General features: G+C 42.9%; 2 non-coding genes across 2 annotated transcripts; one reads left to right on the top strand and one right to left on the bottom strand.

The window, feature by feature from the left end:
• Window positions 1-8815: 8815 nt before the first annotated feature.
• LOC119938002 lies at window positions 8816-8953 on the top strand. The gene has a single exon (XR_005454322.1). It is a non-coding gene; the product is annotated as a small nucleolar RNA SNORA7 (small nucleolar RNA).
• A 1427-nt stretch (window positions 8954-10380) lies between these two features.
• On the bottom strand, window positions 10381-10518 carry LOC119937836. Its single transcript, XR_005454229.1, has one exon. It is a non-coding gene; the product is annotated as a small nucleolar RNA SNORA7 (small nucleolar RNA).
• Between the last annotated feature and the right edge of the window lie 10352 nt (window positions 10519-20870).

The raw sequence follows: 20870 nt of genomic DNA, 5'->3' as shown, positions 1-20870 counted from the left end.
TGGGAGTCAGAGGTCATGGGTTCTAATCCCGGCTCCGCCAGTTGTCAGCTGTGTGAGTTTGGGCAAGTCACTTCACTTCTCTGAGCCTCGACTACCTCATCTGTAAAATGGGGATTAAGAATGTGAGCCCCCCGTGGGACAACCTGACCACCTTGTAACCTCCCCAGCACTTAGAACAGTGCTTGGCACATAGTAAGTGCTTAATAAATGCCATTATTATTATTATTACATAGTCACTGAGCCACATGGGACTGGCAGTCTACGAGGGAGAACCGGTATTTTATCCTTATTTTACAGACAAGGCACAGAGAAGTTAAGTGATTTGCCCAAGGTCATGGACAGGTTATGTTGCCAATTTGTACTTCCCAAGCGCTTAGTACAGTGCTCTGCACATAGTAAGCGCTCAATAAATACGATTGATGATGATGATGATGACAGCAATTGACTGAACTAGGATTAGAACCAGGTCCTCTGACTCCCAAGCCATTCTCTATCCATTAGGCTACTCTGCTCCCATCAAAAATTAGACTCACCAAAGTTGTGGAAGAAAGGTTGAGTGCAGAAATGGGATGAAATGGGTAAAAGACTAGTGTGCACATCCAAATCAACATCAGTTTAAGCAGACATCTAGCTTCCACTGCCCAGGGCCAAAGGAATCTTAAACTGGCCCTAGAAAACTGGGTGTTGTTTTGAGAGGACCCTGCTACCTCGTGCTCCAGTTCTGAAAATTCACAATCCAGAAAGAAGGAAAAGTTTGGAGCCATCTTCACAATCCCTGCCCTCCCCTAGAAGCAGGATTTTTTTACCTTTTCAAAGCAGTCTTCAGGCCGAAAAGTCTCCTCCACTACCCCATGCTGGCTCTGACATCAAAGCATAATGGGGGAGGAGAAAGAAGAAAGAAGCAACTGCAGAAGTATAAAAGGATAAGCGGGTGAATAACTCTGTACAAGTTAATATAAATAAGTGTAAATGGTATAAAGTAGTTCAGAATGAAAAGTCTGGTTAGTGTGCATTAGCTCCCTCCATTAAATAATAATAATAATAATGGCATTTATTAAGCGCTTACTATGTGCAAAGCTGTTCAAGCGCTGGGGAGGTTACAAGGTGATCAGGTTGTCCCACTGGGGGCTCATAGTCTTAATCCCCATTTTACAGATGAGGTAACTGAGGCACAGAGAAGTTAAGTGACTTGCCCAAAGTCACACAGCTGACATCTGGTGGAGCTGGGATTTGAACCCCTGACCTCTGACTCCAAAGCCCATGCTCTTTCCACTGAGCCATTAAAACAAGCTGACTGGCAACAAAACATGACGGAGAAGGGAAAAGAAACTGCACAAATACAGTAGGTGAATAAATAAGTGTAAGTTAAAATGAATAGAGAGTCAGAATTGCCTAGCGGATAGAGCATGGGCCTCAGAATCAAAAAGATCTAGGTTCTAATCCCAGGTGTGAGCTTGGATAAATTACTTCTCTGTGTTTCAGTTATCTCACCAGTAACATGGGGGCTATAATAATAATAATAATGGCATTTGTTAAGCACTTACTCTGTGCAAAGCACTGTTCTAAGCACTGGGGAGGATACAGGGTGATCAGGTTGTCCCATGTGGGGCTCACAGTCTTCATCCCCATTTTACAGATGAGGGAACTGAGGCACAGAGAAGTGAAGTGACTTGCCCAAAGTCATACAGCTGACAACTGGCAGAGTCGGGATTTGACTGTGAACCCCATGTAGGATATAGACTGTGTCCAATCCAAGCAGCTTGCATCTATCCCAGCACTTGGTACAGTGTCTGGCATACAGTAGGTGCTAAACAAATACTATAATAAATAAAGCACTTAAGTGACTGTAAATTCCTTCTATAAACCATAAAGTTCATTATAGGCAAGGATCCTTTCTCCAACTCTATTGTATTGTACTCTCCCAAGCATTCTGCACAAAGTGCTCAATAAATACCATTAATTGGCTGATTGCTAAAGGTAGGTGTGTGAAGATAGTGCAAAAGATAGCATTGAATGGACAAGATCTGGGAAGATGGAGCTGAATCTTGCTATGCTTCCTAGAGAATCAGCCTGGCCTAGTGGAAAGAGTACAGGCCAAGGAGTCAGAGGACCTGGGTTCTAATCCTGACTCTGCTGCTTGTCTTCTGTGTGACCTTGGGCAAGTCATTTCATTTCTCCGTACCTTAGTTTCCTCATCTATAACATGGAGATTAAATCCTACTCTCTCCCACTTAGTCTGTGAGCCCCAGGTGGGACGGAGTTTGGGTCCAATCAGATTATTTTGTATCTACCCCAGGCTTGGTACAATATTTGACCTACAGAAAGTGCTTAACGGGTACCATAATTATCGTTCCTGTAACACGGATTTTCAGGAAGGAGTTCAAGATGAAAAAGGCTGTGGTCTAGTGATTTAAAGGTGGTAGTGTCACCAGGCAGAAGGAAGGCATGAAAAAGAGAAGCAGCGCAGCTCAGTGGAAAGAGCATGGGCTTTGGAGTCAGAGGTCATGCCTTCAAATCCCTGTCAGCTGTGTGACTTTGGGCAAGTCACTTAGCTTCTCTGTGCCTCAGTGACCTCATCTGTAAAATGGGGGTTAAGACTGTGAGCCCCACGTGGGACAACCTGATCACCTTGTAACCTCCCCAGTGCTTAGAACAGTGCTTTCCCCATAGTAGGTGCTTAATAAATGCCATTATTATTATTATTATTAAAAAGCGTTCAGTGTAGGAAGAGCCCCAAGTGGGACAGAGATTGTGTCCAATCTGATTATCTTGACCCTATTCTAGTAATAATAGTATCTGTTAAGTGCTTACTATGTGCCAAGTGTTCTAGACTGTAAGCTCCTTGTGGGCAGGGAATGTGTCTGTCATATTGTTGTATTGTATTCTCCCCAGTGTTCAGTACAGTGCCTTGCACACAGTAAGCGCTCAATAAATATGATGCCTGACTGACTGACCTAACAAATACTATAAAAAAAAGAGATTCCATCAAGAGCCTGCCAAGTGAGTAAACTGTGGGTGCCTTGTACCTACTCCAGCGCTTAGAACAGTGCTTGGCACATAGAAAGCATTTAACGAATACCATTATCATTATTATCATTATTATTATTTTTATTTTTATTTTTACTACAAGGTAATTGGGTAGGGCATTGTCCGTGTCCCACATGGGACTCACAGTCTTAATCTCCATTTTGCAGATGCGGTGACTGAGGGCAAGAGAAGTTAAGTGTCTCACCCAAGGTCACACAGCAGTCAAGTGGCAGAGCCGGGATTAAAACCCAGGTCCTTTTGATTCCCAGGACCGTGCTCTATCCACTAGGCCATGCTGCTTCTGGTGCTCAGGTCACTTGCGGGGCACGTAGTGGGTTCTTAATGAGTACCCTAATGATCATAAAAATAAAGCTTGGTAAGGAACCTTCCACAATCATAGAAAAGAGGGACTCATTCAAACATGTTTGGCCTTCTTGATCCTTTACCCGTCCTATGTGCAAATTATAATAATAACAATAATTGTTAAGGGATGAGGTAGAGAAGCAGCGTGGCTCAGTGGAAAGAGTAGGGGCTTTGGAGTCAAAGGTCATGGGTTCAAATCCCGGCTCTGCCAATTGTCAGCTGTGTGACTTTGGGCAAGCCATTTAACTTCTCTGATCCTCAGTTCCCTCATCTGTAAAATGGGGATTAAGACTGTGAGCCCCATGTGAGACAACCTGATCATCTTGTATCCCCCCAGTGCTTAGAACAGAGCTTAGCACATAGTAAGCACTTAACAAATGCCATCATCATTATTATTATTAAATTGGTCAGATAGGACATAGTCCCTCACCCATATGGGATTCACATTCTAAGCAGGAAGGAGAACAGGTATTGAATCCTCATTTTACAGCTGAGGAAACTGAGGCACAGAAGTTAAGTGACTTACCCAAGGTCATATAGCAGGCCAGGGGCAGAGCAGGAATTAGAACCCTGATCCACGGAATTAGAACCCTGATTCGCTGACTCTGAGGCTTGTGCTCTTTAGTTGTGGGCAGGAAATGTGACTGTTATATTGTAGTATTGTACACTTCCAAGCCTTAGTACAGTGCGTTGCAGACAATAAGCACTCAATAAATGTGACCGATTGATTGATTGATTGATTTTTACTAGGCCATACTGCCTCCCCCATTGTTTAGTTTATCAGAGTTTAGCCCCTCTAGATGCATTTCTGTTCTGATGCATCTCTGTTCTGACCTGGGAGAAAGTCTCTAGACCTGCAGCTGTGAGTAGTGCTTGCTTGATTCATTCATTCATTCAATTGTATTTATTGAGCACTTACTGTGTGCGGAGCACTGTACTAAGCGCTTGGGAAGTACAAGTCGGCAACATATAGAGACGGTCCCCACCCAACAACGGGTTCGATGCTGCTCACACAGGCTGAGAAGTGTCTAACCCCTAATTCAGACTCTCCTTCTCCCTCTCCCACCTCCTCTTTCCCTTTCCTTCTAAGAACAAAATAGGATGAACAATGCCTCATCAACCTTCCTCAATGCCCCACTGAGCCTAGTGGATAGAGCATGGGTTTGGGAGTCAGAAGGGCACAGGTTCTTGTTGTCCGTGAGACTCTGGGCAAGTATATTCACTTCTCTGGGCCTCAGTTACCTCATCTGTAAAATGGGGATTAAGACTGTGAGTCCCATGTGGGACATGTTGCCAACTTGTACTTCCCAAGTGCTTAGTACAGTGCTCTGCACACAGTAAGTGCTCAATAAATACGATTGATTGATTGATTGATTATTGGCAGGCCTGAAAGCCTTATTGAATTAATGACCAAGTATCCCTTGTGAAATTTCATTCTGTTTCAATTGTCTACCTATATAGAAGATGCCATTGCTCTAGACTGTGAGCCCATTGTGGGCAGGGATTGTCTCTATTGCTGTATTGTACTTTCCAAGCGCTTAGTAAGGTCCGCCTACAGAAAGCACTCAGTAAATACAATTGAATGAATGAATGGTGAGGTTCACATCGGGGTGTGTTGTGTGAATGAAAAGGCCAATGTGGAATGCAAAGTCCTAACCGCATAGTGCACAAAAAAGGGCAGTTCTTAGTTGTGCTGTCACTGTTGATGTTCCCCATGCCTGGTGCTGCTTTTGCCATTCCTAATAACTGCCTTTTGTGAGAAAGTTGGGACAGGTTTGGCGTTTGTTCCCAACTTTTGGAAAAGGACAATTGGTTCATTCCTTAGCATGAATCATTGGGAAGCAAGCAGAGTGGCCTAGTGGGAAAGAGCACACTCCCTCTCCCCATCCCCCCCACCTTACCTCCTTCCCCTCCCCACAGCAGCTATATATATGTATATATTTTGTACGTACTTATTACTCTATTTATTTATTTTATTTGTACATATTTATTCTATTTATTTTATTTTGTTAATATGTTTTGTTTTGTTGTCTGTCTCCCCCTTCTAGACTGTGAGCCCACTGTTGGGTAGGGACCATCTCTATATGTTGCCAACTTGTACTTCCCAAGAGCTTAGTACAGTGCTCTGCACACAGTAAACTCTCAATAAATACGATTGAATGAATGAATGAATGAATGAATGACAAGGACTGTGTCCAACCTAATTAGCTTGCATCTATTCCAGTGCTTAGTTCAGTGCCTAGCACATAGGAAGCGCTTAACAAATGTCATTATTGTTATTATTATTGGCAGGAAATGTGTCTGACCTGATTATCTTACATCTACCCAGTCACTGAGTTCAGTGAGTGCCACATAGCACTTTTCTAGACTGTGAGCACGTTGCTGGGTAGGGACTGTCTCTATTTGTTGCTGAATTGAACTTTCCCAGCGCTTAGTACAGTGCTCTGCACACAGTAAGCGCTCAATAATTACGATTGAATGGATGGATGAATGAATGAACAAAGTCATTATTATTGTAATAATATTGTGATAATATATCACAAATAACAATATTTGTGAGCCCACTGTTGAGTAGGGACTGTCTCTATATGTTGCCAACTTGTACTTCCCAAGCGCTTAGTACAGTGCTCTGCACACAGTAAGTGCTCAATAAATACGATTGACTGATTGATAATGATCATTATCATCATCTTGAGTTAAAAATCTACAATTCCCTCAAAAGTTCCTTAAGGGTATTCAAGTGACTTTTGAAATATTCCCTGTAAAATCGTCCAGGGGGTGTTGATCATCATCATCATCAATCGTATTTATTGAGCGCTTACTATGTGCAGAGCACTGTACTAAGCGCTTGGGAAGTACAAATTGGCAACATATAGAGACAGTCCCTACCCAACAGTGGGCTTACAGTCTAAAAGGTGGGCTTGATCATAAATGCACAGATAGGAGAGCTATTGCACTGATAAGGTTAAATAAAAAAAACACTTTTATTTCCCTCAGCTAATGCAGTCCTTTATGTTCTAAGAAAGTAATCAACAGGCTTGGGGAAAACAATAGAAGCTTCTTGTTTAAAATGGAACTGCACCTGTTAAATTAAGGTATCAACAAACAATTGCTTTGTTTTTCTGTTAAGACATCCAAGCTGAGGCAACGCGGGACTTCCTGAGACAAATACTGGAAGACTTATTCTTAGAAGGTGGGGCGGGGGGAGAATTTTCATTTAGTACCGGAGTTACCAAGGGATAATCATCTTCCTTCCTTCTTTTGTACTTTTGTGCATCTTATTTAGCTTTCAACAGGTTTATTTCCATTGCAACTCTCCAACTTCCAACACTCATAGAGGCCTTATTTGGCAAACACACTCCGTTTCTGTTTCCTATCTGAGAACATCGCTGGCCCTTAATTGCAATTCGGCCATTTCAAACACTTCTCAAAAGGGTCCTCCTCTATTGAAAAGGTTCCTACAAAAGCCCAGGCTGAAAAATTCCTTGCCAAGCATTCAATCATTCCTAAATCACTTTGTTCTTTCATGAGTAGGTTAATTATGATGTCTCTTTCAAGTTTATTTATCTCTCTCCAAGCTTGTTTATTGACCGCATCGGGATGCTTCTAAAAGGAATTATTTCGGGTAGAAAAAGGTGTGTTTTCTGTGATTAAAACACTGAATATGTATGAGGTGGGGCCATCATGCGCTCAGGTAGCAATAGTAAGTAATTTATAGAGCCTGTACATAAATTCATGAGAGTGCTGTACACACAATAAGCGCTCAATAAATACAACTGCGTGAATGAAATTCGTGGTACAAGTTGCTATAATTAAGCAATGTCCAGGACTGTGATTTCCAATCCTGTTTCTTTCACCTATTTGCTGCCTAAACACGGGACTTCACCTCTAGTGCCTTAATTACTCTCCCATCTCCTCCAAAAGGCCTTCCCAACTAAGCCCTCCTTTCCTCTTCTCCCAATCCTTTCTACATTGCCCTGACATGCTCCCTTTATTCATTCCCACTTCCAGCCCCACAGCACTATCTGTCATTTATTTATTCATATTAATGTCTGTCTCCCCCCTTCTAGCCTGTAATAATAATAATAATAATAATGGTATTTGCTAAGTGCTTACTATGTGTCAGACACTGTACTAAGCACTGGGGTGGATACAAGCAAAGTGGGATGAATAGAGTCCCTGTCCCACATAGGGCTAACAGTCTCAATCCCCATTTACAGATGAGGTAACTGAGGCACAGACAAGTTAAGTGACTTGCCTTAGGTCACACAGCAGGCAAGTGGCAGAGGCAGGATTAGAACCCATGACCTCCTGACTCCCAAGCCCGTGTTCTATCCACTACGCCAAGCTCATTGTGGACAGGGAATGTGTCTCTTGATTGTTATATTGTACTCTCCCAAGCGCTTAGTACAGTGCTCAGTAAGCCCTCGATAAATGATTGAATGAATAAATGGAAAATAGATTTATAGAATGGACTTCCCTCCCAGGAATACTTAGAACAGTGCTTTGCACATAGCAAGCACTTAATAAATGACATTATTACTATGATAATTAACTAGTGACGATTGATGATAATAAAGTACTTAGCAAAAGTACAGAGCAACAATTGCCGCATCTTTGGGAGCGTAGACAAATGCTCCTTCCCTTCCCTTCCCTCTCTCTCTCTCTCCTCCCTCTCCAACCCAGAGAGAAGATTCATGAGGAGAAGCAAATGTTCACAACATACACCTTCTCACTCGCCCTATATCACTGCAGCAATCACTAGGAACTTTGGTGATCAATCAATCAATCGTATTTATTGAGCGCTTACTGTGTGCAGAGCACTGTACTAAGCACTTGGGAAGTACAAGTTGGCAACATATAGAGACAGTCCCTACCCAACAGTGGGCTCACAGTCTAAAAGATGATGACTTAAAGGGAATCTGCCTGGCAGAGTGGGAAAAGAGATAAAGATGCTTTTGGCTTTCCTGCCCACCCCTCATCCATGGGATTACTTTTAGACGGTGAGCCCACTGTTGGGTAGGGACTGTCTCTATATGTTGCCAACTTGTACTTCCCAAGCGCTTAGTACAGTGCTCCGCACACAGTAAGCGCTCAATAAATACGATGGATGATGATTACTCCTGCATAAAAAAATGAATAAAGAATAACAAGAAGAATGGAAGTTCTTGCCATACGATCTTGTCCATCCATCTTGCATGTAGTTAGTCCTTTGCTCACCCTCTATCCAAAGGCTCACCTCATTACCTCTACCCTTTCAGTAGCAATTTGAGGTCTTCTAAAAAAAAGTTCCAGTTTTATCTCCTCTCCTTGCTTCCCCTACCTGAGCTTGATTTTAGGGTCTGTCTTCCCCACTAGATTGCGAAAGCCTCGAAGGCTGGGCTCATGTGCATTCAACTATATTATACTCTTCAAAGTGCTTAGTTCCCTTTCAGGGTCACACCTGGAGAGTTTCCAGTACTCTACCAGTCTCAGCTATGGGAGGGAGAGTCAAGCAGAGGCCTACCCATTCCATTCCTACCTTGGCCATTGGCTAGCGAGTGGAAGGCAATCTGCTACAAGTCAAAACTCACTTGTGCTGGGCAGCGGCAGCATGGGAGAGAGTTAAGGCTGGAAACTCAAGTTTACTGCATGGAAGGAGGCAATGGTCAACCACCTCCATATTTTTACCAAGAAAACTCTATGGATACCCTACCAAAATGATTGCAGATGGAGAGCGGGGTGTTCCGGGAGAGATGTGTCTGTGGTACCTATGGGTCAGAAACAACTCGATGGCATAAGACGACAAGTGCTTACTTAGTATTGTGTCCTGCACACAGTAAGTGCTTGGTAAATGACTGATTGATTGATTGGACTGATGTGTGAGTGGCCCTTTCTCCCCAGGTTTCTCCCCTTTCTCCATCACTCCCATTTGTGCAGTGTGTAGGAAACAAAAAAGTGAGGCTCTTTTCGCTGTTACAGTTGCGATGACTTGTGCCTTCTTCAAAACTGGAAGCAAGCGATAGAATTTTAAAGCTCCTTTGCCTTGCTGCTCTGAGTAATTAATGTATTTTGATCGGCTGCACAAATTTCTATAAAACTTTGCATCTGGTCATCACTTCTTAGTGCTCCATAAAACCGCACACTAAATCAATCAATTGTATTTATTGAGTGCTTACTGTGTGCAGAGCACTGTATTAAGCGCTTGGGAAGTACAAGTTGGTAACATATAGAGACAGTCCCTACCCAACAGTGGGCTCACAGTCTAGAAGGCCACACTAAATGGCCACAGGCTAAATTTCCATTGAGAGGATGCTGGCAGGATCTGGAAATAATATTTCCAGGTACAGATTTTCTGGGCAGCTAGTGAATAAAAACAACAAGCAGAGGGTACTTAGAGCACCTGAAGTAACATATGCTCTTCCTTCCTGCTGCTATTAATATACAAAGATTCAGTGACCCAAAGAATCTGAAGAGGAAATACCATTCAGTGTTGCCCCTTGGAATTTATCAAATCAGAATATGGAGGTGGATTGTTTGAGCTCTGTTCCCTCCCAAATTAAAATTTTAAACTTCTACAGAAAACAATGTTATAGAACTTGGATAATCCTTCCAAAAAAGCTGGAAACTCCTTAAATGGCTCGGGGGAAAATATCATCTTGATGAGTAAGCTAACAAAAAGGTATTACGATGACAGACGCTAAAAATAGTCTTTGTGGATATGGGGTGTACTGATATCTAGTTTGATTACTATGAGGCTCCGTTACATAGTAATAGCACACTTGTCTTGTCTTATGTCATTGAGTCGTTTCCGACCCATAGCGACGCCACGGACACATCTCTCCCAGAACGCCCCGCTCTCCATCTGCAATCGTTCTGGTAGTGTATCCATAGAGTTTTCTTGGTAAAAATCTGGAAGCGGTTTACCATTGCCGCCCTCCGCGCAGTAAACTCGAGTGTCCACCCTCGACTCTCTCCCACGTCGCTGCTGCCCAACATGGGTGAGTGTTGACTTGTAGCAGATTGCCTTCCACTCGCTAGCCACTGCCCAAGCTAGGAATGGAATGGGTAGGCCTCTGTTTGACTCTGCCTCCCATAGCCACGATTGGTAGAGTACTGGAAACTCTCCAGGTGTGACCCTGAGAGGGAAATAGTACACTAATTATGTATTAATCTACATACGTATATTTGACAATAGCCAGAAGACCTTAGGTTCTTAGAATGACAGGCCTGAAAAGAACCACTAGAGGTAATTTACTCCAACCCCCTGCTTCCAGGCAGGTAAAGAAAACTTAAACAGAAATGTAAAATGAAGTGGATTTTCCCAAACTTCACGAGTTTTTAAATTAGTCAAATATGAAAGATTCTTCTACAAAGTCCGTGCCGATTCTCATCCTGGAAATAGTCAATTCCACTGGAATTTGGATTTTGTATGAAATGAAATCAGCTCTGCACGTGTAGCTCTATGACAGAAGAAAACAAGATCTTTCCGATTTGACTCTATTATGAAAGCTCTGGGATGGAAACCAAAATATTTAACCTAATAAAATAGTTACAGCATTGAACCGCATCTTCTTTAACTTTTTGAGAACTCAGTTTTGCTTTCCATCCATAGAATTATCAGGGAATCCATGGAGCAAAAAGGATTGACAAGAAAGCGTGAACTTAGAAAACACCCCCAGTACTGGTTTCCTTAGATTTCCATCAATTATTCACTGGGTTATAAACAAAAAATTTATCCCACGTGTTTTTCTTTTCTCTCGCTGCCCACTCATTTCCCCACCAGGGACCTGCTCCTTCTGACAATGGCTTTGAATCTGATGGCTCTTATTAAATGAGACTACTTAATTACTGTCAATACATTTTACCATTTACTCCAACCTCCACTGACACTTCTGATCCCATTCTGTTCGTGACCTCCAATGGCCATCAAATCAAAGTCATTCTGGTCAGTTCAATGTGGACCTGACACCTGCCCAGGTCACTGAGATGAAGGGGCCATGGCCTAACCTACCGGGTTGCCCTGCCCATTGTTCAATACCATTGTTCAAAGAATGTCACCACTGGGAAAATGCCAAGTACCTGTCCCCTTTGGAGAAAACTTCTATCCGTTTGCCTCCCAGAAAAAAATAATTATACAACGCTCTGAATAGCAGCAGCCTAATTGGGCCTCTCCGCCAGTCTGATACACTGTCCTCTTTGATGTTTGCAGGGACAGGAATTTGGGGGGTGGTTCAAAGTGAAGGCCAACACTTCTGAGTCCATCTTGGAGAAGCATTGCCTGTAGCTGCCTTCATTAATTAAGGAAACTGAAAGACATCTTGAGGTTCACCAAGGTAACAAGAAGTGCGTGGCTCCCTTCCAAACGAAGGCCGGACCATCGAAACCCTCGGAGCGCACGGTCTTGTTTGCTTCCTTGGGCCGGGCGGCAGCTGTTTTGGAAGCTGGGCTTCAAGGCTCGGCATTGAGAAGTGCTACCTCTTGGCCGAATGAAACAGCCACGTTAAACCGCACAATGCAAAGAACCCCTTTTGGAAACTGTTTAGGCCCGCTCATTGTTATTTCTACAGAGTATTTCCCTGGTGGTAAACAACGGGGTGTTTTCCCAGCCCAAACAAGGGGCCCCTCCCAAGGTAGCCAGACACACTGTCTGGACTGGACAAACATTTTGACCTCCTGACTGGACAGGTGAAACTGGAGATGTTTTCTTGCCACTTTGCTGATGCATGTGTATTTTCATTAGCCCTCGTGGAAAAGCTGTTCCCGCTGTATGGGAACCCATCACTGTCGGAGAACCTGACATTGAGATTGGTGTCTCTGACCATCCTTAAACTTCCCAACTGCTCTTAAATTGAAAAGCTAGGAAATAGAGGACTGGAAAGATAGCCCTTAGTTTACACGAGGGGGGTGTTGCTGTTTCACTGCGATGTGCATTGGAAGAAAATCATCACAGATAGGGTCCCCAAAAATACCAGGGTGAAACTGATTTTAGTGAGCTTTTTCTGTTAAGAGAAAAACAGTCATCTGGGATATTTTAATTACTGTAGATTCCTCCCTTCCTACCAGTTGAGTATCCATGCTGAGAATCAATCAATCAATCAATCAATCGTATTTATTGAGCACTTACTGTGTGCAGTAAGCGCTTGGGAAGTACAAGTTGGCAACATATAGAGACATTCCCTACCCAAACAGTGAGCTCACAGTCTAGAAGGGGGAGACAGAGAACAAAACCAAACATACTAACAAAATAAATAGAATAGATATGTACAAGTAAAATAAATAAATAAATAAATAGAGTAATAAATATGTACAAACATATATACATATATACAGGTGCTGTGGGGAAGGGAAGGAGGTAAGACGGCGGAGATGGGGAGGGGGATGAGGGGGAGAGGAAGGAGGGGGCTCAGTCTGGGAAGGCCTCCTGGAGGAGGTGAGCTCTCAGTAGGGCCTTGAAGGGAGGAAGAGAGCTAGCTTGGCGGATGTTGGGAGGGAGGGCATTCCAGGCCAGGGGGAGGACGTGGGCCGGGGGTCGACGGCGGGACAGGAGAGAACGAGGCACGGTGAGGAGACTAGCGGCAGAGGAGCGGAGGGTGCAGGCTGGGCTGGAGAAGGAGAGAAGGGAGGTGAGGTAGGAGGGGGCGAGGGGATGGACAGCCTTGAAGCCCAGGGTGAGGAGTTTCTGCCTGATGTGCAGATTGATTGGTAGCCACTGGAGATTTTTGAGGAGCGTGGCCTAGTGGAAAGAGCACAGGCTTAGTAGTCAGAAGGGCATGATTTCTAATCCTGGTTCTCCATTTGTCTGTTGTGTGACCTTGGGAAAGTCACTTCACTTCTCTGTGCCACGGTTCCTTCATCTCTCAAATAAGGATTAAGACTGTGAGCCCTGTGTGGGACAGGGACTGTGTCCAACCCGATTATCTTGTATCTACCCCAGTGCTTAGAACAGTGCCTGACACAAAGTAAGCACTTAACAAATACTACTATTATTTTGTTATTCACTCATTCCCCTACGCGCTCAGAAAACGTACCCAATCACAGATTCTGGATACCATTTCAAAGTGCTTCTCAAAACTGTTCTTTATAAACTATTTCTTTCAATCAACTGATCAATCAATCAATTGTATTTATTGAGTGCTTACTATGTGCAGAGCATTGTACTAAGCACTTGGGACAGTATAATTCAACAAAATTAGCAGATACATTCCCGGCTCATAATGAGAAATTCTGCCTGACTGGAGGGTCAGAAGTCATGAATTCCATTCCCATCTCTGCCACTTGCCCACTGTGTGATCTTTGACAAAGCCACTTTACTTCTTTATGCCTCAGTTTCCTCATCAGTAAAAGGGAGAATGAGTACCTGTTTCCCTTCCCCTGTGAACTGCACATGCTGTGTGACCTTGATTCACTTCTCTGGGCCTCAGTTACCTCATCTTTAAAATAGGGATTGAGATTGTGAGCCCCACATGGGACAGGGACTGTGCCCAACTCAATTTGCTTGTATCCACCCAAGAGCTTAGTTCAGTGCCTGGCACATAGTAAGCACTGAACAAATATTATTATTATTATTATTATTATTATTATTAATTATTGTGGGACAGGGACTTTGTCTGATCCCATTACAGTGCATATACTCCAGCATAGTGTGTATATATCTATAATTCTATTTATCCATTTTGATGATATTGATGCCTATCTACTTGTTTTGTTGCCTGTCTCCCCCTTCTAGACTGTGTGCCCATTGTTGGGTAGGGACTGTCTCTATCTGTTGCTGAATTGGACTTTCCAAGTACTTAGTACAGTGCTCAGCACACAGTAAGCTCTCAATAAATACGATTGAATGAACTGAATGAATTAACTTCAATATTACATATTGAAGTTTATTTTGAACTAAAGATGTGCTCACCATTTGATCTCTTGTTAGTACTATTAATTATACTTTGCAACGGCCTACTGGAGTGGTTAAAATTTTCAAAACTGCCCAATCAATGGTATGTACTTAGTGCTTACTAAGCAATGTGGAGAGTACAATACAAACAAGCTAGTAGATACCTTCCCTGTCTACATTGTTTTTGTTGTTGTTTTCCTTGTTTTCTTAATTTGTTGGCCTGTATTTATCATTTTAGTCTTCCCTGTGCATCCACCCCAGTTTCCTCCTCTCTACTCCTACTTATTCTTAGGCTACAAACCCAAGATTGGTCAATTGACTGTAAGCTCCTTAAGGGCAGGAATTGTGTCTACTAACTTGTACCTCTCCCAAGCACTTAGCATGGGGCTCAACCCAGAGTAAGCACTAAATATTATTGATTGAATAATTGACTATGCTTGGATCTTTTCCTCATTGCTTAGTACTGCACTATTCACACTGTAGGTGCACAGTCATTTCTACTGAATAAGTGAATGAAGGAGAAAACTTCCAGATGAGTATCTCAAGATAAATGACAACAGTTAAATACTGTACCCATGTTACGGAGCACAAGATATGAATGCCCAACTTCAGCCTCATTCAGTTCAAAATTATTTTCAGAAACAACACAATTTCTAAGAGGTCATCTAAAATTTGCATTTCTGCACGAGTAATTGTCGAAATGTGTACGGGAGGGGAGGGAGGAACCTAATGCTTTGTCTGCATTTTTCTTATCCCTAGACTTCCAAGTTCCAGAAGCATAAACTCTCCCCCACCTACCTTTCCTTGCTGATCTACTACAATCCAGCTCACAAACCTCCGTCCCCTAATACCAATTTCTCACTATGCCTCCATCTCGGTCCATCTCAACACCAAATCCTTGCCCGCTTCCTCACTCCGGCCTGAGACGTCCTCCCCATTCATATCTAACAGACCACCACTAAAACCACATCTCTACCAAGAGGCCTTCCTTGACTTCCCTTTAATAATAATAATAATAATGATGATGATGATGATAATAATAATAATAATAATGGTATTTGTTAAGCGCTTACAATGTGCCAAGCACTGTTCTAAGTGTTGGGGTAGATACAGGGTAACCAAGTTGTCCCACTGGGGCTCACAATCTTAATCCCCATTTTACAGATGAGGTAGCTGAGGCACAGACAAGTTAAGTGACTTGCCCAAAGTCACACAGCTGACAAGTGTGCAGTGTCGCTCAGTGGAAAGAGCACGGGCTTTGGAGTCAGAGGTCATGGGTTTAAACCCCGGCTCTGCCCATTTGGGCAAGTCACTTAACTTCTCTGTGCCTCAGTTACCTCATCTGTAAAATGGGGAATTAAGACTGTGAGCCCCCCGTGGGACAACCTGATCACTTTGTAACCTCCCCAGTGCTTAGAACAGTGTTTTGCACATAGTAAGTGCTTAATAAATGCCATCAAAAAAAAGTGGCGGAGCCAAGATTAGAACCCACGACCTCTGACTCCCAAGCCCGTGCTCTTTCCACTAAGCCATGCTGCTTCTTTATTCATCCCACCCTCAGCCCTGCAGCACTTATGTACATATCTGTAATTTATTTTAATGTCTGACCCCCCGTCTAGAATGTAAGCTCTTTAAGGATAGGGAATTAGGTCTACCAACTATGGTATTGGAGTCTGCCAAATGTTTAGAACAGTGCTCTGCACACAGTATCCATTCAATAAATATTGTTGATTGATTTGACTGATAGATCGATTGAAGTGTTTATAATCTCAGCCAGCAACAGATTTTACCACAGTCGTGTAATAGTAATAATGATGATGGTATTTGTTAAGCGCTTACTAAGTGTCAAGCACTGTTCTAAGCGCTGAGGTAGATACAAGATCATCAGGTTGGACAGAGTCCCTGTCCCTCATGCGGCTCACCTTCTTAACCCCTATTTTATAGATGAAGTAACTGAGGCACTCGTGTCTTACCTAGGTCTGGATTTGGATTTCTTCAAGCCTCTTCTATTGCCCATTAGCTTTCCCTTAATATGTAAGCCCCTTGTGGATAGGGAAACGTGCTTTTTGTATCTGTTGAAGTTTCCCAAATGCTTTGCAGTGCATCACAACCAGTGGGTTTTCCATGCAACACATTACTCCTTCTACTCTTAGCTGCTTTTGGCACTGTTCCTGACTGTGTGAAACACCATACTACATAAATATAGAATTAGACACTTTCTCTCCTCTCCTTTCCTCTTACAAACCACCGTAGCCTTTTGAGACCATACCCACCCCTCCCAAGCTCTTAGTACAGTGTTCTGCCCACAGTAAGAGCTCAATAAATACGACTGATTAATTGTGCTTTCCTCCTCACCTCTTATAACCGCCACCCCCCCACCCCTTCAGCTCTTGAGACCAATAGCAGGCCTCGACGCTCATTTTTGACTTGGCACACCCTAAAAAAATGAAGACCACACCAAATCAGCAGTTTTTCCTCAGGTGGATTACGAAGATTCCCCCCACCCACCTCAAACCAGCATTGGAAACAACAGCTCGGGTTGGTTTTTCTCTCACTTGCCACCTTCTGAGGAGAGAAAAAGGTGAAGGAAAAAATACAGACGCCCGCCCTGGCGTACATCACACAACGTACATACAACCTAGCATCCATCCACTTCTCGATTTGATGTTTTATATTTGACTGTTGAATGTGTTGCCCAAATTGCTGATGTCGAGATCTGTTTCTGTGTCACCTTAAAGAAGACCCAATCAATTAACCCTTTTAAGTTCTATTTATCATGAGTTACAGCCGTCGAATAATGATTCATAGCCCTTTAAACAATCCTAATGTATTCTCAGGAAAGAATTCACTGACAGTTTTATGAGACTGCATTCTAGTGAAAGCAAGTACACAGGCCAAACAAAAATACACTTAGTTGTTAGATTTCAAATGAGATGCTAAAGACATTCTACACGCTTCGCATTTCCCGAATTTCTAAGCATTTAACCTAGAATAAGACGCATAGACTAACAAGGGACATTGCTAATGTTATGTTTCCACTCATGCTCTCTGTAATATGTAAAACTGACATGCGAGCAGATTATTCACCAGCTCAAAGAAGAGCTTTTAAGCTAGAACTACAAAAAAAATTGTTAGCGTCCGATAGTATCGATAGCTAGAGAAGCAACGTAGTCTAGTGGATAGAGCACAGGCCTGGGATTCAGAAGGACCTGAGTTCTAAACCCAGCTCCATCACTTGTCTGTTGTGTGACCTTGTGCAAGTCACTTCACTTCTCTGAGCCTCAGTGACCTCATCTGTAAAATGGGGATTAAGACTGTGAGCCCCGCGTGGGACAACCTGATCACCTTGTATTACCCCCCAGTGCTTAGAACACTGCTTTGCTCATAGTAAGCGCTTAACAAATGCCATTATTATTATTATTATTATTACTTAACTTCTCTGGGACTCAGTTACCTCATCTGTAAAATGGGAATTAAGACTGTGAGCTCCATTTGGGACATGGACTGTGTCCAACCTAGTTAGTTTGTATCTACCCCAGCACTTAGTACAATGCCTGACACATAGCAAGTATTTAACAAACACCATTATTATTATTATTGTCATTATGACAGTGGGGTGAGAGAAAATCAATCAATGGTATTTACATACCTTTAAAAAATAGCACCACATTCATTCATTCATTCAATCAATCTTATTTATTGAGCACTTACTGTTTGCAGAGCACTGGACTAAGCGCTTGGGAAGTACAAGTTGGCAACATATAGAGACTGTCCCTGCCCAACAACGGGCTCACAGTCTAGAAGGGGGAGACAGACAACAAAACATGTGGACAGGTGTCAAGTCATCAGAATAAATAGAAGTAAAGCTAGATGCACAACATTAACAAAATAAATAGAATAGTAAATATGTACAACTAAAATAGAGTAATAAATCTGTACAAACGTATATACAGATGCTGTGGGGAGGGGAAGAAGGTAGGGCAGGGAGGATGGGGGGGAGAGGAAAGAGGGGGCTCAGTGTAGGAAGGCCTCCTGGAGGAGGTGAGCTCTCAGTAGGGCTCTGAAGGGAGGAAGAGAGCTAGCTTGGCGGATGTGTGGAGGGAGGGCATTCCAGGTCAGGAGGAGGATGTGGGTGGGGGGTCGACAGGCGGGACAGGGACAACAGGTAAAAAGAAAGACAAATGAATATTTACCCTGGATTGAACACAGGGCATTTTGTAGCTTTGCTAAATATGAGATTTTTTTGCCCACATTGGTCAATTTGAAAAAAAACAAATCTATGATGTTACAATCAGTATGTAGCTCAATATGAAGTAAGGTCTTAGGATATTAAGGCCCTAACTATGACCTCTACAATTATATTAGAAACAGTGTGCTCTGCTCTCCTGTAAGGAGCATGGGCCTGGGAGTAGGACATCTTGGATTCTCCTCCAGCTCTGCCTCTGGCCTGCAGGGTAATAATAATAATAATAATAATAATAATAATAATAATAATAGCATTTGTTAAGCTCTTACTATGTGTAGAGCACTGTTCTAAGCACTGGGGGGGATACAAGGTGATCAAGTTGTCCCACGGGGGGCTCACAGTCTTAATCCCCATTTTACAAATGAGGTAACTGAGGCTCAGCGAAGTTAAGTGACTTGCCCATGGTCACACAGCAGACATGTGGCAGAGTTGGGATTCGAACCCATGACCTCTGACTCCAAAGCCCATGCTCTTTCCACTGAGCCACGCTGGTAACCTTAAATCATTCATTTAACCTCTTTGTATTCCACTTTCCTCTTCTGTAAAATACGGGTAACTTCTCTCCCTACCTCAGAGGAATGGTTGTGAAAATGTAATGGAATCAATCAGTGGTATTTATTAAGTACCTACTGTGTCCAGGGCACTATATTTAGCACTTGTTTTTACGGTATTTGTTATGTGCTTACTATGTACCAGGCACTGTACTAAACCCTGGGGCAGATACAAGCTAATCAGATTGGATCCAGTCCATATCCCACATGGGGCTCACAGTCTTAATCCCCATTTTACAGATGAGGTCACTGAAGCACAGAGAAGTGAAGTGCCTTGCCCAAGATCACACAGCAGACAGGTGGCAGAACTAGGATTAGAACCCAGTTTCTTCTGAATCCCACGCCTGTGCTCCATCCACTAGGCTATGCAACTTCTCTTGGAAGAGTTCAACAGAGTTAGGAGACACAATCCCTGCCCTCAATGTGTTTATAGTCCAGTATGGGAACCATAATTATAGGTATAAGGAGAAGAAAAAAATGGACTTGTAGATGGGTAAGGGCCTGTAAGGTGTGAAGCAGTATGGCCTAGTGGATAGAGCATGGGCCCGGGAGTCATGGGTTCTAATCCCAGCTCCGCCTCATGTTTGCTGTGTGACCTTTTGCAAGTCACTTCATTTCTCTGTGCCTCATTTGGCTCATCTGTAAAATAGGTGGTGAGCCCCATATGGGACAGGAACTGTGTCCAACCCGATTTGCTTGTATCTACTCCAGCGCTTAGTATAGTTCCTGGCAAATAGTAAGTGCTCAACAAATACCATTATTAATAAGGTGTAGCGCGGAGGGATCCAAAGAATGAGTTTTTTAGTACAGGAAAGAGATGAGTATGTTTGAAGGCAGATTAGGGGCCTAACAATAATAATAATAATAATGGCATTTATTAAACATTTACTATGTACAAAGCACTGTTCTAAGCTCTGGGGAGGTTACAAGGTGATCAGGTTGTCCCACAGGGGGCTCACAGTCTTCATCCCCATTGTACAGATGAGGGAACTGAGGCACAGAGAAGTGTCTTGCCCAAAGTCACAGAGCTGACAATTGGCAGAGTCGGGATTTGAACCCATGACTTCTGACTCCAAAGCCCGGGCTCTTTCCACTGAGCCACATTGCTACCGGAGAGAGTGAGTGGTTGAAGAGGGCTGTCAGAGAGGAAGGAAGAGTGTTTGGGGGAAATGAGAGGAGATAGGGTCGGAGACACAATTAAAGGGAGTGGATTTTTAAAAGCAGGCAGGAAATCTCTTGAAGGGGACTGGGGAGAATGAGAAAGAACATAGGTGAGGGAGGAGTTGGGGAAATGAAGGGGAGTCTTTCAGGAGCTCACTTCAGAAAAGCAAAACTGCTTTGTAAATTCAGGATAGTATTTTCAAATAAAATGTCAAAATAAGATGGATTTAAAGATGAAACTCCTTTACAAGACTTTAAGCTCCCTGGGGGGGCAGGGTTTACCATCTCTGTTGTATTGTACTCTCCCAAGTTCTTACCACAGTCCTCTCCACACAATAAACGCTTAGTACATACCACTGGTTAATTATTCTTACTTTAGAAAATTTTACAAACTAAATATAAAGAAAAATTCCTAGTTTCCTATGATCCTCTCATTGTTTTCTAGAAAAACCTTTGCTTTATCAGGGAACATTAGCAAGACTAACTAATGGAATTCGACAAATAGCCATAAAACACTCGCAAAACGAGAGCCATTAGTGAATTGGGAGAGAGTGCAAGAATTAATTTACATCACATGAGGTAGGACTAGTAGAGTCATGATTTACAATTCAAATTTCCAAAGGCAGCAAAGTCTGGCAATGGGTTAAATAGGAGG

Source organism: Tachyglossus aculeatus, chromosome 1 (assembly GCF_015852505.1).
Source record: "Tachyglossus aculeatus isolate mTacAcu1 chromosome 1, mTacAcu1.pri, whole genome shotgun sequence".
In the NCBI taxonomy this organism is placed as follows: domain Eukaryota; kingdom Metazoa; phylum Chordata; class Mammalia; order Monotremata; family Tachyglossidae; genus Tachyglossus; species Tachyglossus aculeatus.
This window is presented reverse-complemented; position numbering and strand designations above follow the sequence as displayed.